General features: G+C 44.6%; 2 pseudogenes; one reads left to right on the top strand and one right to left on the bottom strand.

Annotated features, from left to right (window-relative positions):
* Nucleotides 1-10,004, bottom strand: part of LOC110314402 — a 36,164-nt pseudogene extending 26,160 nt beyond the window's left edge.
* On the top strand, nucleotides 9,916-10,526 carry LOC110314558 (annotated as a pseudogene).
* The last annotated feature ends 2,936 nt before the right edge of the window (nucleotides 10,527-13,462 follow it).

Genomic DNA, 13,462 nt, shown 5'->3' with positions numbered 1-13,462 from the left:
AGAGAGAGAGAGAGAGAGAGAGAGAGAGAGAGAGAGAGAGATTGCTCAGGATGTGAAAACACTGACTGCTTTTCCAGAGGATCTGGGTTCAATTCCCAGCATCCACATGGCAGCTCATAATTGTTTGTAACTCCAAGATCTGATAGCCTCACACAGACATGGATGCAGGCAAAATACCAATGCACATAAAAATAAATAAATAAATAAATAAATATTTATGTGTACAGTTGCATAACCCTGAGAGTGAGTATCTCACCTAACCTTATCCTAGCCTCAGCCCTAGAAAGGACAATGGCTAGCCATATGGCCAGTGGTTTTCTCACTACTCTAGATTTCAGCCTCATTGGGAATTACTAATCCCAAATGGAGAAGGAGTTCAAGTCTACGCCCTGATACAATACGCTTGATTGAAGAGAAAATGGTTTTCATGATATGTGGTTCAATGTTAAGTGGAGCTGAAATTTTAGGGCTTGGATCTGGCTCAAGGAGATAACAGATGATAATATCTGACTACGCTACTCTCCCTAAAGAGCTATTCTATGGTGGTAACCAAGTTGGATGACTCTTACAGAGCCTTAGAGTTTCAAATAGAGGGGTGTCAGAAGCAACAAAGGACACTGCTATTACAATTTGGATGACTGGAGCACCACTCTCATGGGAGGAGCCAAGGCTGAACATGTGTTACATGTATGAAAAACATGTGGGACAAAATAGAACCCACAAGAAGCCAGAAGGCAGGCATGTGGAAATCATATCCCGTTATTCTGCTGGGAATGGAGTCACCTGGAGAGATGTAATTCTCTCTCCTTTTCTCTCTCTCTCTTTCTTTCTTTCTTTCTTTCTTTCTTTCTTTCTTTCTTTCTTTCTTTCTTTCTTTCTTTCTTTCTTTCTTTCTTTCTTTCTTTCTGAGACAAGGTTTCTCTGTGTAGCTCTGGCTCTTCTGAAACTTGCTCTGTAGACCAGGCTGGCCTTGAACTCACAGAGATCCACCTGCCTCTGTTTCTAGAGTGCTGGGACTAAAGGTGTGCACCCCCACCACCTGGCTGAGATGTAGTTTTATGATAGTTTTAAGCACTATCAGAACTATGCTAGGTGGTCTATGTAAAAATCAGATTCTCTGGGCACATATGGAAGGAAAAGATCACATTTTTAGGGAAAATATTGTTAGAGAAATGTAAAAGTAACTTTTATTCTCCTGTATTAATTGTTATATCTCTGGAGCTTACTGCCTCTATCTGCTAGTCTATGCCTAGTCCTGGAAGCTTCTAGCTTCCATACAATCTAATCTAGGCCTAAGCTCACCCCTTCCTAGTTCTTTCTGATTAGCTCTGGCTGGCTGGTTCAGCTTAGCTGTTGTGGCTCAAACTCCTCTCCATGCTGATTCAGTCTGGCTTCTCTGAGCTTCTCCTGAATTGCTCTGCTTGGCCTCAAACTGTCTTTTGTTCTAATCCTCTGGCTCCTTCTCATTCTCTGGCTCCTTCTGTTTGACGTGTGTCTAGCTTGTTCTCTCTCTGAAACCTGTCTAATTGTCATGCTAAAGTTGTGCTCTCTCTTTCTCTTTCTCTCTCTCTCTCCACTGCTCCTTTTTTTTTTAAAGATTTATTTATTATATGTAAGTACACTGTAGCTGTCTTCAGACACTCCAGAAGAGGGAGTCAGATCTTATTATGGATGGTTGTGAGCCACCATGTGGTTGCTGGGATTTGAACTCAGGACCTATTGGAATAGCAGTTGGGTGCTCTTAGCCGCTGAGCCATCCCACCAGCCCCTCTCCACTGCTCCTTTAAGCACCTTTCTTTCCCTCCATCACTTTTCTTGAGAGTTGTGGAGGATATACTATTTTGACAAAGCCTCTCAATTAGACATCACTTTCAATCATGGGTGCTTCCTTCTATAAACTAACTTTACCGTCATTGTTTGGGATTAAAGATGTGAACTAAGGGTATGTCTGTATTCCAGCCAGAGGGATTAAAGGTGGCTAAGCCACACCACAACTACAAACAGGGTTTTCAGCAATTAACACAATCTTGGGGTTCACAATGTCATCAAATATCCTGCAACAGAGGAATAACAGCTGTTGGGAAGCTTTTAAAATCTTAGTATTATTTTTTCTTTCATCTTTTTGTGACTGTAGGGATTGACCCTAGGACTTTTGCATGTGAGGCAAGTGCATCACTGAGATTTATCAACAGCATTCTTAGTGTTCTGTGATGTTTTTATTAGCAAAGTATCACATTCCTGAGTTGTCTCTGTAGGATCTGAAACCTGAAACTGCTTTTAGCATACTTAGTCGATGTCTTAGTCACTGTTATACTGCTGTGACAAGACAACATGACCAAGGGAACCGAACTCACAATATGTGACTTTTTTTTTTTTTTTAAATCAGGATTAAGATATGAACTGAGAGCTGGTCATGGTGACGTGCACACCTGTAATCCGGGCAGGAGGATCAAGAGTGTAAGTGAGATCTTGTTTCAAAGGAAGGAAGGAAGGAAGGAAGGAAGGAAGGAAGAAAAAGATAGATAGATAGATAAATAGATCGATTGATCGATCTGGACTATAAGCCTCAGGGTCCAATCCCTGGTATTGAAATAAATAAATAATGAGCAAATAAATTAACAAAAATAGTAAGTGCTTGGTTTTCCTAATGTTCTTAGTAGAAACATTGGGCAGGTTCCTACTGAGAGTAAAATGTCACTATGTATAGTGAGGTCTAAAATAGGAAGCACTCTGAATTAAAATTACTTAAGCAGACAAACGGTGGATGGTTGATTCCAATGGACAGCCAAGACAGAATTCATGAGACAAGTGGCTAATGTAGAGCTTCCTGTGTTGATGGAGATATTCCATAGCTGTGCTGTTAAAATGAGTAGCCATTAGCAACATTAGCACAGGAATGTGGCTAGTGTGACTTAATTTTTAATTCTAATTAAAAATTTTGTTTTTTGGTATTTGAGATTGATGTTCCAGATGTTGGAAATCAGTGCTAATATTTTCTAGGCGAGGTCCCAGGAGGTGTACAAATGAGACACGGCAAAGGAGGCTAAAGAGGAGACACAAGCTGTACCACCAGTTTTTGGTGGCAGGAACCTACTGTTTCGCACATGAGATACAGCCTCAGTCTTTAAGTAATTTAAAGTAAATTTGAAGAATCACAAGTAACTACTAGCCATCATATGCAACAGTCTAAGTAATGTCCAGATTTCAGCGGGACCAGGCCTAGGGATGGGAGAATCCAGCAAAGCTGCCCTGTCAGGCTGCGTCCTACGGCAGGCTTGGGATTCAGAATTCTCTGTCACTTGCCAGGTTTTCCATAGCTGTACCCCCCAGACTCCATGAAAGTATCTAAGCAAAAATGCTCATTCTCACTTAGAAGTTCTGGGGTATCGGGGTACAGCTTGCAAGCCTGTCTCTGTCTCTTTCTTTCTCTCCTCTCTTCCCTCCTTCCCCCTGTCCCTTCCCTAAACAGGATGGTCTTGAACTCACTATAAAGCCAAGAAAGTCTTTGAATTTCTGACCTTCCTTTATTGACCTCCCAAGTGCCAGGATTATAGGCATGTATTATTCCAGCCTGGTTTTTTTTTTCTAATTTAAAAAATGTTATTTTCGTTTGTTTGTTTGTTTGCGACAAGGTCTCTCTACATAGTTCTGTCAGTCCTAGAACTCATTTTGTGGACCAGATCTCAAATACCTGCCTCTGCCTCCTGAGTGCTAGATTTAAAGGCCTCTGCCACCACACCTGACACTGTTGCACCCCGTTAATGTACTGCAGAGTGAACTCAGGGCTTTCTGCACTTTAGGTAAACATTCTACCAACTGAGTGGCATCCCTGGCCTTAGTACCTTCCTACTGCTCTCTCTCTCTCTCTCTCTCTCTCTCTCTCTCTCTCTCTCTCTCCTCTCTCTCTGAATGAGTGTTTTGCCTGCATGCCTACATGCATGCCTAGTGCCCATAGAGGTCAGAAGAAGATGCTAGATTCTGTGGAACTGGAGTTGTGGGTGGTTATGAGCTATCATGTGGGTGTTGGAAACTTTATAAGAGCAACAAGTGCTCTTAACTGCTGAGCCTGAATGCGCTTGAGCGTGCACGCGCGCGCACGCGCAAACACACACACACACACACACACACACACTGAGTATGGATGGATGTTTTGTCTGCATGTATGTCTGTGTACCTTCTGTTTGTGTCAGGTCTCCTGGGACTGAAGTCACAGGCAGTTGTGAGCTGCCATGTAGGTACTGTGAATTGAACTCAGGTCCTTTGCTAGAGCCACCAATACTCTTGTTTTTTAAATTTTGTTTTACAGTCTGGTAGTCACCTCCCTCCAGTTCTGTCCTCTGAGAGTTCCTCATCCCATTCCTCCCACCCTGCCCTCCACCTCACACCCCATTTCCAAGGATGTCCCCATCCCCCCTCCCCACCCCCACCCCTCCACACCCCACAGACCTCCCCACTCCCTGGGACCTCAAGTCTCTCAAGGGTTAGGTACATCTTCTCTCACTGAGGCCAGACCAGGCATTCCTCTGCTGTATAAGTGTCGGGGGCCTAAGACCAGTCGGTGTATGCTGCCTGGTCAAATTAGGGAAAGGCTGGAAGAACCTGAGGAAGAGGGCAACCCTGTAGGAGGACCAGCAGTCTCAACTAACCTAGAACCCTGAGATCTCTCAGACCCTGAGCCAACAATACTCATAACCTTTGAACCATCTCTCCAGTCCCCAGGAGAGGGCCTGCATTATTTTTTAAAGATTTATTTATTTTATGTATATGAGTACACTGTAGCTGTACAGATGGTTGTGAGTCTTCATGTGGTTGTTGGGAATTGAATTTTAGGACCTCTGCTGGCTCTGGTCAGCCCCACCCGCCCCTGTCGGCCCCACTTGCTCGGGTCAACTCTGCTTGCTTAGTTCCTACTTGCTCCAGCCCAAAGATTTATTTATTATTATACATAAGTACACTGTAGCTGTCTTCAGACTCACCAGAAGAGAATGGATGGTTGTGAGCCACCACGTGGTTGCTGGGATTTGAACTCAGGACCTCTGGAAGAGCAGTCAGTGCTCTTACCCTCTGAGCCATCTCTCCAGCCCAGGGCCTGCTTTTTTTAATGAGCTCCCAGAGATGGCAGTGCAGATTGTCTTAGGACCTCAATTGGTACATATTTGGGTTGTATTAATTTTCTTTTTTGGCCAAGAGAATTCGTGAGTGAAATGAATGCTGTTAGCTCCTTTCAAAGATTTTACTCAGTAAAAAAGTACAATCAGAGCTGGGCGTGGTGGCGCACGCTTTTAATCCCAGCACTCGGAAGACAGAGGCAGGCGGGTTTCTGAGTTCGAGGCCAGCCTGGTCTACAGAGTGAGTTCCAGGACAGTCAGGGCTACTCAGAGAAACCCTGTCTCGAAAAACCATAAAAAAAAAAAAAAAAAAAAAAAAAGCACAATCAACCAGGAAAGAGTGCTTGGGGCATCAACCTTATCTTTTATCTGGTTCCATTTCAAAAGAGGACAGCTGCATTTTAGCCTCTAGCCTCAACTGCTTCCATACCCTTTAATTAAAAGCACGGGGAAAACTTGGAACGGGGAGGGAGAGAAACTTAAGAGACATCTTGGTCACCATGCAGTTTGTTAGGCGCTATTTTTTTTTTTCAGAAGAAAATGTTACCTGGTTCAGAAAACAAGTCATGCGTGCGGATTTGCGTGCCGTGAGGACATGCGTGCAGTGGGGACGTGCATGCGGTGGGGACGTGCGTGCGGTGGGGATGCAGTGCGGACCTACATGCAGCGTGGATGTGCATGCGGTGGGGACATTTGTGCATGCATGTTTTAGGGGTGAGGGAAAAGCCAGTATGTAAAGGCACAGAACAGGGACTTGCATTTGCCAATATTAAACAGTTGTAATTCCTGTAGATATTAGTGAGATTCTCCAAATTTATCACAATTTTACAGTAAGTACAGATTCTTGATTGGGCCATAGAAAGGAATTGTACTGGGTAGGAAACATTGCGTTGTTTTAAGATAGGCAGACATCTTAAGCCCGAGACTGCTAAATGGATCTCTTAATGGGAAATAATGGGCACCCTCTTGTTATTTTCACATTCTAGTGTGTTCCACAATGTCACCCATACATTGGGCAGCTGTTCTTTTCTTAACCACCCTCCATGCCTACAAAATTCCCATTTAGATAAAAGAATCCCATTCAGCACCGTGCATCTCAATTACAATCTGTTTCAAATTGCAGATGTTGGAGAACAGCAAAAGCCCCACTGCAGCAAAACTCCCCACAGGCAAGAGAACCTTTACCTAGGCCTGGCCTTCCTCACAGGAGCTGGGCCTGATTGGGAGGAGCTCTGTTGCTGGGAGGTGTCTCTTGTAGGTATGGGAATTTTATGACCTTTTCCAGCTCTTTTTCTATTTTTTCACATGTATGTGGTCTGCATGTGTATGTGTGTAGGTTTGTGCATGCACATGTGTACACATGTATGTGGAGACCTGAGGTTGAGGTTGACCATTATCCTCGGTCTCTCTTCCAAACCTTATTCATCAAAGCAGGGTCTTTTCAATGAAACCCAGACCTTTTCGGTATGGCTAGCCGGCCTCTTCTGACCGTCTGCCTTTGTAGGGATTTCAGGCAGGCTGCCACACCCACCTGCATGTGTCTGGGTTCTGTGGCTCTGGTCCTCAGGTTTGCAAGGCAAGTGCTTTAACCGTGGAACAGTTTCTCCAGCCTCCCACCCTTCCCCCATCCCTCTTATTTGTCACTCTCATTTTCCAGCATAAATTCTTCCCAGCCTGTAAAAGTGGACATTATCAAAGACTAGATCCCAGATTTTCTTCTTTATAATTTCTATATATTTAGCTGCTATGTTATTAAAGACACATTTATTTTTTAAATATTTATTTATTATTATACATAAGTACACTGTAGCTGACTTCAGATGCATCAGAAGAGTCAGATCTCATTATGGGTGGTTGTGAGTCACCATGTGGTTGCTGGGATTTGAACTCAGGACCTTTGGAAGATCAGTCAGCGCTCTTACCCGCTAAGCCATCTCGCCAGCCCCTAAAGACATTTATGATACAGCCCTTTCTTTCTTTAAACTGTGCCTTTCTGACAATCTTCACTTTCCTTTTTATCTTTTAATTGTTTTTTTGAGACAGGATTTCTCTGTGTAGCCCTGGCTATTCTGGAACTCACTCTGTAGGTAGACCAGGCTGGCCTCAAACTCAGAACTCCGTCTGCCTCTGCCTCCCAAGCGCTGGGATTAAAGACATGCACCACCACTGCCTGGCTTATCTTTTAATTTTTAAAGGTAAGATTGCACATAGCCATACAGGTCTTGAATTCCTGATCTGCCAGCTTCCAATGCTGGGATTATAGACCTGTGTCACTACATCTGGTTCCCTCTGTCATTGTTTTGCATGTGTGTGTTGGCATGTGCACATATGCATGGGGAGGCCAGGGTATGACTTTTAATTAAGTGCCACTCCTCTAGGGCAGTAGTTCTCAACCTTCCTACCCCTGTGATCCTTTAATACAGTTCCTCATGTTGTGGTGACCCCCAACCACAAAATTATTTTCATTGCTACCATTATGAACTGTAATGTAAGTATTTTTGGAGATAAAGGTTTCCCCAAAGAGTCAGGACTCAGGACTCACAGGTTGAGAACTGCTGCTGCAGAGTCATTCACCTCACTTTGTGACAAGCTCTCTCACTGGCCCAGAGCTTTCCAAGTAGGCTAGGCTGGCTGGCCACAGAGCAGGCGTGTTTGGGATTACCGATGCATAACAACAGGCCTGTTCTCGTTTTGTTTGAAGTTTTGTTTTTACTGTGGATTCTGGGGATTGAACTCGGGTCCTAATGTTTGCAAGGCTAGCACATTACTAAGTGAGCTATCTCCCCGGAGCCTCCTGTTATCTTTGTGGTTTGGCTTTTATTTTAGCACTGGGAATCTTACTCAGGGCTTCACAAGTGTTAGGGAAGTGCTCTGCCGCCGAGCTATATCCCCAGCCCCTTCATCATTCTTTTTGTTTGTTTGTTTGTTTGTTTGTTTCAAGACAGGGTTTCTCTGTGTAGCCCTGGCTGTCCTGGAACTCACTCTGTAGACCAGTCTGGCCTCGAACTCAGAAATCCACCTGCCTCTGCCTCCCAAGTGCTGGGATTAAAGGCATGCGCCACCACTGCCTGGCTTCCATCATTCTTTTAAAAAAACTATATTTTAATATTTAGTTCTGTCTCTCTCTCTCTGTCTCTGTCTGTCTGTCTGTCTCTCTCTCTGTATGTATGTAGATGCATGTGTTGGGGTGACCACAGAATCCAGAAAAAAAAATTTGTTCCCTGTGTTTGCCTATATCATGTATGTATGGATACCATATGCCTATCTGGTTCCAGAGTAGGCCTGAAGGAAATACCAGCACTGAGTCATCTCCAGGCCTCGAAACCTACTTTCTTAGAAGTTTTATAGTGGAAAGTCTTAGGAGATAAAAATACTATCCCCTTATATGGTTCAGGGCATAAACAGTTCCTTCAAGGGCAGGATGGGCCACCTTGCAGCTTTTGAAAACACCACTATTTCCTGGACTAGAGACCACTTTTCCGGTGTTTAAAAGAACTTGCTGCTTTTGAAGAGAGCCTGGGGTTCAATTCCCAGCACTCACATAGTGGTTCACAACTATCCATAAGTTCAGTTCCAAGGGATCAGATGCCACCTTCTGACCTCTGCAGGCACACACGTGGTGCAGATACACATGCAGGCAAATGCTCAAACATGTAAAAGAAATACACCTGAAAAAAATAATTAAAACATTGTTATTTCTTACATTTGGCTTCCTCAGCTGTGACACATTTTCACTGCACGTACAACACTTAGCTGGGCCCATATTCCCGTCGTCTTCATGGGATGTAAGGGAGAAAGGAATGAATGTAAACCCATATCTCATGCTGCTTACCACGTTGTAAGGCAAAGTCCTTTGTTTTGACTAGATTCTTGCGTCTTCTTCCAGCATCCATAAAATGATAGCAGGCTAACTTGTCTTATGAGCAGGATAAAACTTTTAAGGCCCTTCCTAGTTCTGTTTTATGGAGCAGTGTTGAGATCGGGCTTCAGTTTGTAGCCCAGGCCCAGCCTTTGAACTACATACAGGCAATGAATTCTCCTACCTCAGACTCCAAAGTGTTGGCTTTACAAGTCTGAGCTATCATTCCTGAAATTTTGTACTTTTAGTGTTGTGGCATCCCTTATACAGTATTTTTACTGATGGGCGTTCTCACTGATGTAGTAGAAACTCAAATTAATAGAATTGATTAATAGAATAGAAAGGATAAACTAATAGTATTGCTTGGGAGACATTAAGTTGCACAAATGGAATTTAGCTAAAGGAACACAAAAGACCCCCAAAGAAAAGTAGTTTACTAACCATGCCTGTTATAATGAAAATGTATAGTGCCAAGGTGGAAATGTTTATTCACCAGGATTGATCAGCATTAGGCCCATCCCTAAAGAACATGCCACTGGCAGACAGCTCAAGGGGACAGAGCAAGGTGGTAACTAACCATGCTTAAGATCTGGTCTGCCACTAAGTCCCCTATGCTTATCAGGAAATGCAAAAATCTATAAGTGGGCAGGATGAACCTGGGTAACAACTATTTGAAAAGAACAGCCCCTGTGTACTTAAAATGATTCTGGCAATATCTTTGCTGTGTAAATCTGCCCAAGTGGCTAGCCATGCCATTAGTAAGGTCCTGGGGGAACAGTGTGGGAAAGAATAAGATCTGGCCCCAGGAGGTTTGAGCCCAAATCTGGGCCTTGTCACTTCATAGCTGGGTAACCCCGATCACATGATTTTGATCGCCAACTTGCTCCCTTTTAAAAAACAAACAAACAAACAAACACTGGGGGAGCGCCGTGGTCCCTGCTGCCTCCATCGCTGCCGCCTCCGTGGGGCCGTCCGTCCGTGTCTGCGCAGCTCGGCCCGCGGCTCCCGGCGCGGGCGCGGGCGTGGAGTGCGGCCATGGTGGACGGTGCTGGAGCAGGCGTGGTGGGCCAGGCCTCGGGACCGGCGCGGGGCGCGAGTTGGGCAGGTGGCCCCGTCTATCCCGCTTTGCTGCCTCCGGGAGACCCTGCAGCTCATCGCTCTTATAGTGGAGCAGCTCAAGAGCCGTAGGCTCTTTGACCGCTTCCACTGGGACTGCCTGGCCAACAAAGACACTAAACCAGCTTATCAGAACCTGAGGTAGAAGGTAGATAATTTTGTGTCAACACATCTGGACAAACAGGAATGGAATCCTGCAATGACCAAGAACCAGTTGGAAAATGGGCCGAGGCAGAGCATGGTTCAGTCAGGCATGTTGGAAGCAGGAATGGACAGGATCGTTTCTCAAGTGGTAGACCCCAAACTAAACTACACCTTCAGGCCTCAGATAGAGCGAGCAATCCGTGAGTTCCCCGGCCGCCCAGAAAAAAGAAGCTGTGCCAGCTTTGCCTCCAGAACCTGAAAGCCAGGATCCTCCAGCACCACCCCAAGATGCTTCCTAAGACTATGCCCTTTAATCCCAGCACTCGGGAGGCAGAGGCAGGTGTTCGAGGCCAGCCTGGTCTACAAAGTGAGTTCCAGGACAGCCAGGGCTATACAGAGAAACCCTGTCTCGAAAAACCAAAAAAAAAAAAAAAAAAAAAAAAAAAAGAAGAAGAAGAATATGCCCGATACCTTTGGAAAGCTCTATTTAATGAAGAAATGGATTCCTGTTTCATACGAATATAACTTTAGTCGACCACGGCCTTACTGATGTCAAGATTTTGGCCTTGACTGTGGTGGTGTCCACACTGGATGGAGAGCAAGTTTGGTGGTGGACAGTTACCCGTATTTGCTCATGGATTGTGTCACCTTTGACTAGCCTGTTGAAGGCTGTGACCCCAGTAGACACGAGAGGTTTAAACACTACAGTGATGTGGGCTGTCCTGAACGAACCTTTATACTTGAACAGACACTACATGGGGATGCTAGCGCTTGCGCTCTGTGGTGTACAGAAGCCAGGCTGGAGGCTAGCTGGTCAGGACAGTGAGGGTCAGTGGAGCAGCTGTCTGACGGTGGGTTTTGATATGCTCGAGTTACAGACTAGAGCGTGTGGCAGTTAGCAGCAGCAGCCTTAAGGTGCTTGTGACCGTCCTGTGCGAGGGGATCTTAGTGGTTTCCTTTCCTTGTCAAGGGTAGTGCTGGAGCCCTGGAGTGAGTGAGGAAGCTGAGACTTGGGGTACAGGGAAAACACCACAGCTTCCATTCGCAGGGGCGAGTCAGCCTGGGTGCCCTGCTTAGTTCTCATATTTGTGTTTTTAGAAAAAAAACCCACCTGCTAATAGTGGATGTTTTACAATTAAAAAAAAACTGTATGGGGTTCTCTCTTAGTAATCATTTTATTCATTTACATTTCAAATGATAACCCTCTTCCTGGTTACCCCTCTAAAACGTCACCACCCCACCCCCCTCTTCCCTTTGCCTCTATGAAGGTGCTCCTCCTTTCAAGGACTAGATGAAAACACTGTAAACAGAACTGTGCGTTACACATACTGAGAATGGGCAAAGGGTGGATATATCCTATACTTGATGGCCTAGATGTTTCAAGCAGCTGAGTATATTTTCTTGCAGATAATATATGAACATCCTGGATATGGAGGACTGTTGTATTAAATTTTACCAAAACGGATAGTTGTTGAAAACACCACTACAGCACTGGTGAGGTGGCTCAGCACATAAAAGCACTTGCTGCTAAACTTGGTGATCTGAGCTTGATCTTTGGGACACGGAAGATGGAGGGATAGAACTGACTCCCATACACTGTCCTCTGACTGCCCCATGTTCAGTGTGGCTGGTACATATGCACATGCTCATTGCGCGCGCACACACACACACACACACACACACACATGCACACGATATAATTAAAAAAAACCCACTATTAACAATAAGGTCTCAACCCTACACAAAGAACTATAACTAAGGAATGCTGAGAGTGAGGGAAATAGTCTTCCCTGGGGAAAAGCACACCAATTAGTGACCCATGAGCAAATGGTCAGCCCTGAAAACATACATACAAATGCCATAGCTGCATATGTAGCAGAGGATGGCCTAGTTGGCCATCAATGGGAGGAGAGGCCCTTGGTATTGCAAAGATCATATGCTCTAGTACAGGGGAATGCCAGGGCCAGGAAGCAGGAGTGAGTGGTAGGGGAGCAGGGCATGGGGAGGGTATAGGGGGCTTTGGGGATAGCATTTGAAATGTAAATGAAGAAAATATCTAATAATAATATATATACATACATGTACTAACAATTAATGAAAAAAGAAGCCATGAATTTGAAAGAACACAAGGAGGGGAATATAGGGCAGAGGTTAAAGGGAGGAAAGGAAAGGGGAAAATGATAAAATTGTATAATAATTTCAAAAAAAGAAAAGACTGCAAAACCATTGTATCCATTACCAGCAAGATTCACCTTTCTCTAACCAACAGGATGGCCTGCTGGCATTTCAGCGATGCCAGCTTCATTCAACAAAGACAAAAACTATACTGCTGTCAGCTGGGAGGGAAGAAATATGGGAATAAGACCCTGAATAGAGACAAAATGTCACCACAATGGAGACCACTGGAGGGGAAATAACAGATGCCACTAAACGGTAACTGGAAACAAAGGCAAATTTATTTGTCTGAAAAGGAAGCGTACATCACTGGAGCAAAACATTCTGCTTATTGTACCTGAATGGACCACTTACAGAGCNAAAGGAGAAAGGACACCAAAACTGNCAGTGCACTGAGGTCAGATCTGCTTAAGTTCTTTGCAACTGCTTACTGGGCTAGTTCACTTCTTCCAAGTGCAAGCACCCACTCCCAGAAATGTCCAGGATGCTCCAGTCAGCTCGCTGTCACTCTGGTGGCAAATGTGACCAGCATGCTTGAAGGAGGTCAAATCTTTGTTGAAGAGCACCAGCAGGACCTCAGTATAGGTTTACACCAGTGGCGATCACGGTCTCCTGTCCCTTGGCTAACCTCTTTCAGAACTGACAGACCAAGTTTCCATTTCTTCTTAGGGAAAAAGGCAAACAAACTTACATGTGCACTTCCTTACAGAGGCAAATTTCATGTAGGCAGATTATCCTTCAGAGTTACAAAACAACAAAACATAAGCAGTAAAACAATCCCTGTCCATGACCGATGGCAGCACCACTACCCACAATAGCCAAAAGGTGGAAACAGATCAGGCCATAGACAGACAAGGGACTGAGGACCAAAGTGCTGGTCCACACAGTACAATATGAAGAAACATTAAGCACCTGCCAGGCAAAAAGGCAGACACAAAGGTACAAAGTTGTATATCTAAAACACTGTAAAAATTCACCTAATATAAACACTGGGAATAGTTTAGTTCATAGAGACACCAAGCAAATTAGTGGTTGCCAGTGGCTGAGGGTGGGGTGGGGG

This window comes from Mus pahari, chromosome X, assembly GCF_900095145.1.
Source record: "Mus pahari chromosome X, PAHARI_EIJ_v1.1, whole genome shotgun sequence".
NCBI classification, from domain to species: domain Eukaryota; kingdom Metazoa; phylum Chordata; class Mammalia; order Rodentia; family Muridae; genus Mus; species Mus pahari.
Note: the sequence above shows the minus strand (reverse complement) of the source record. Positions and strands in the feature narration are given on the sequence as shown.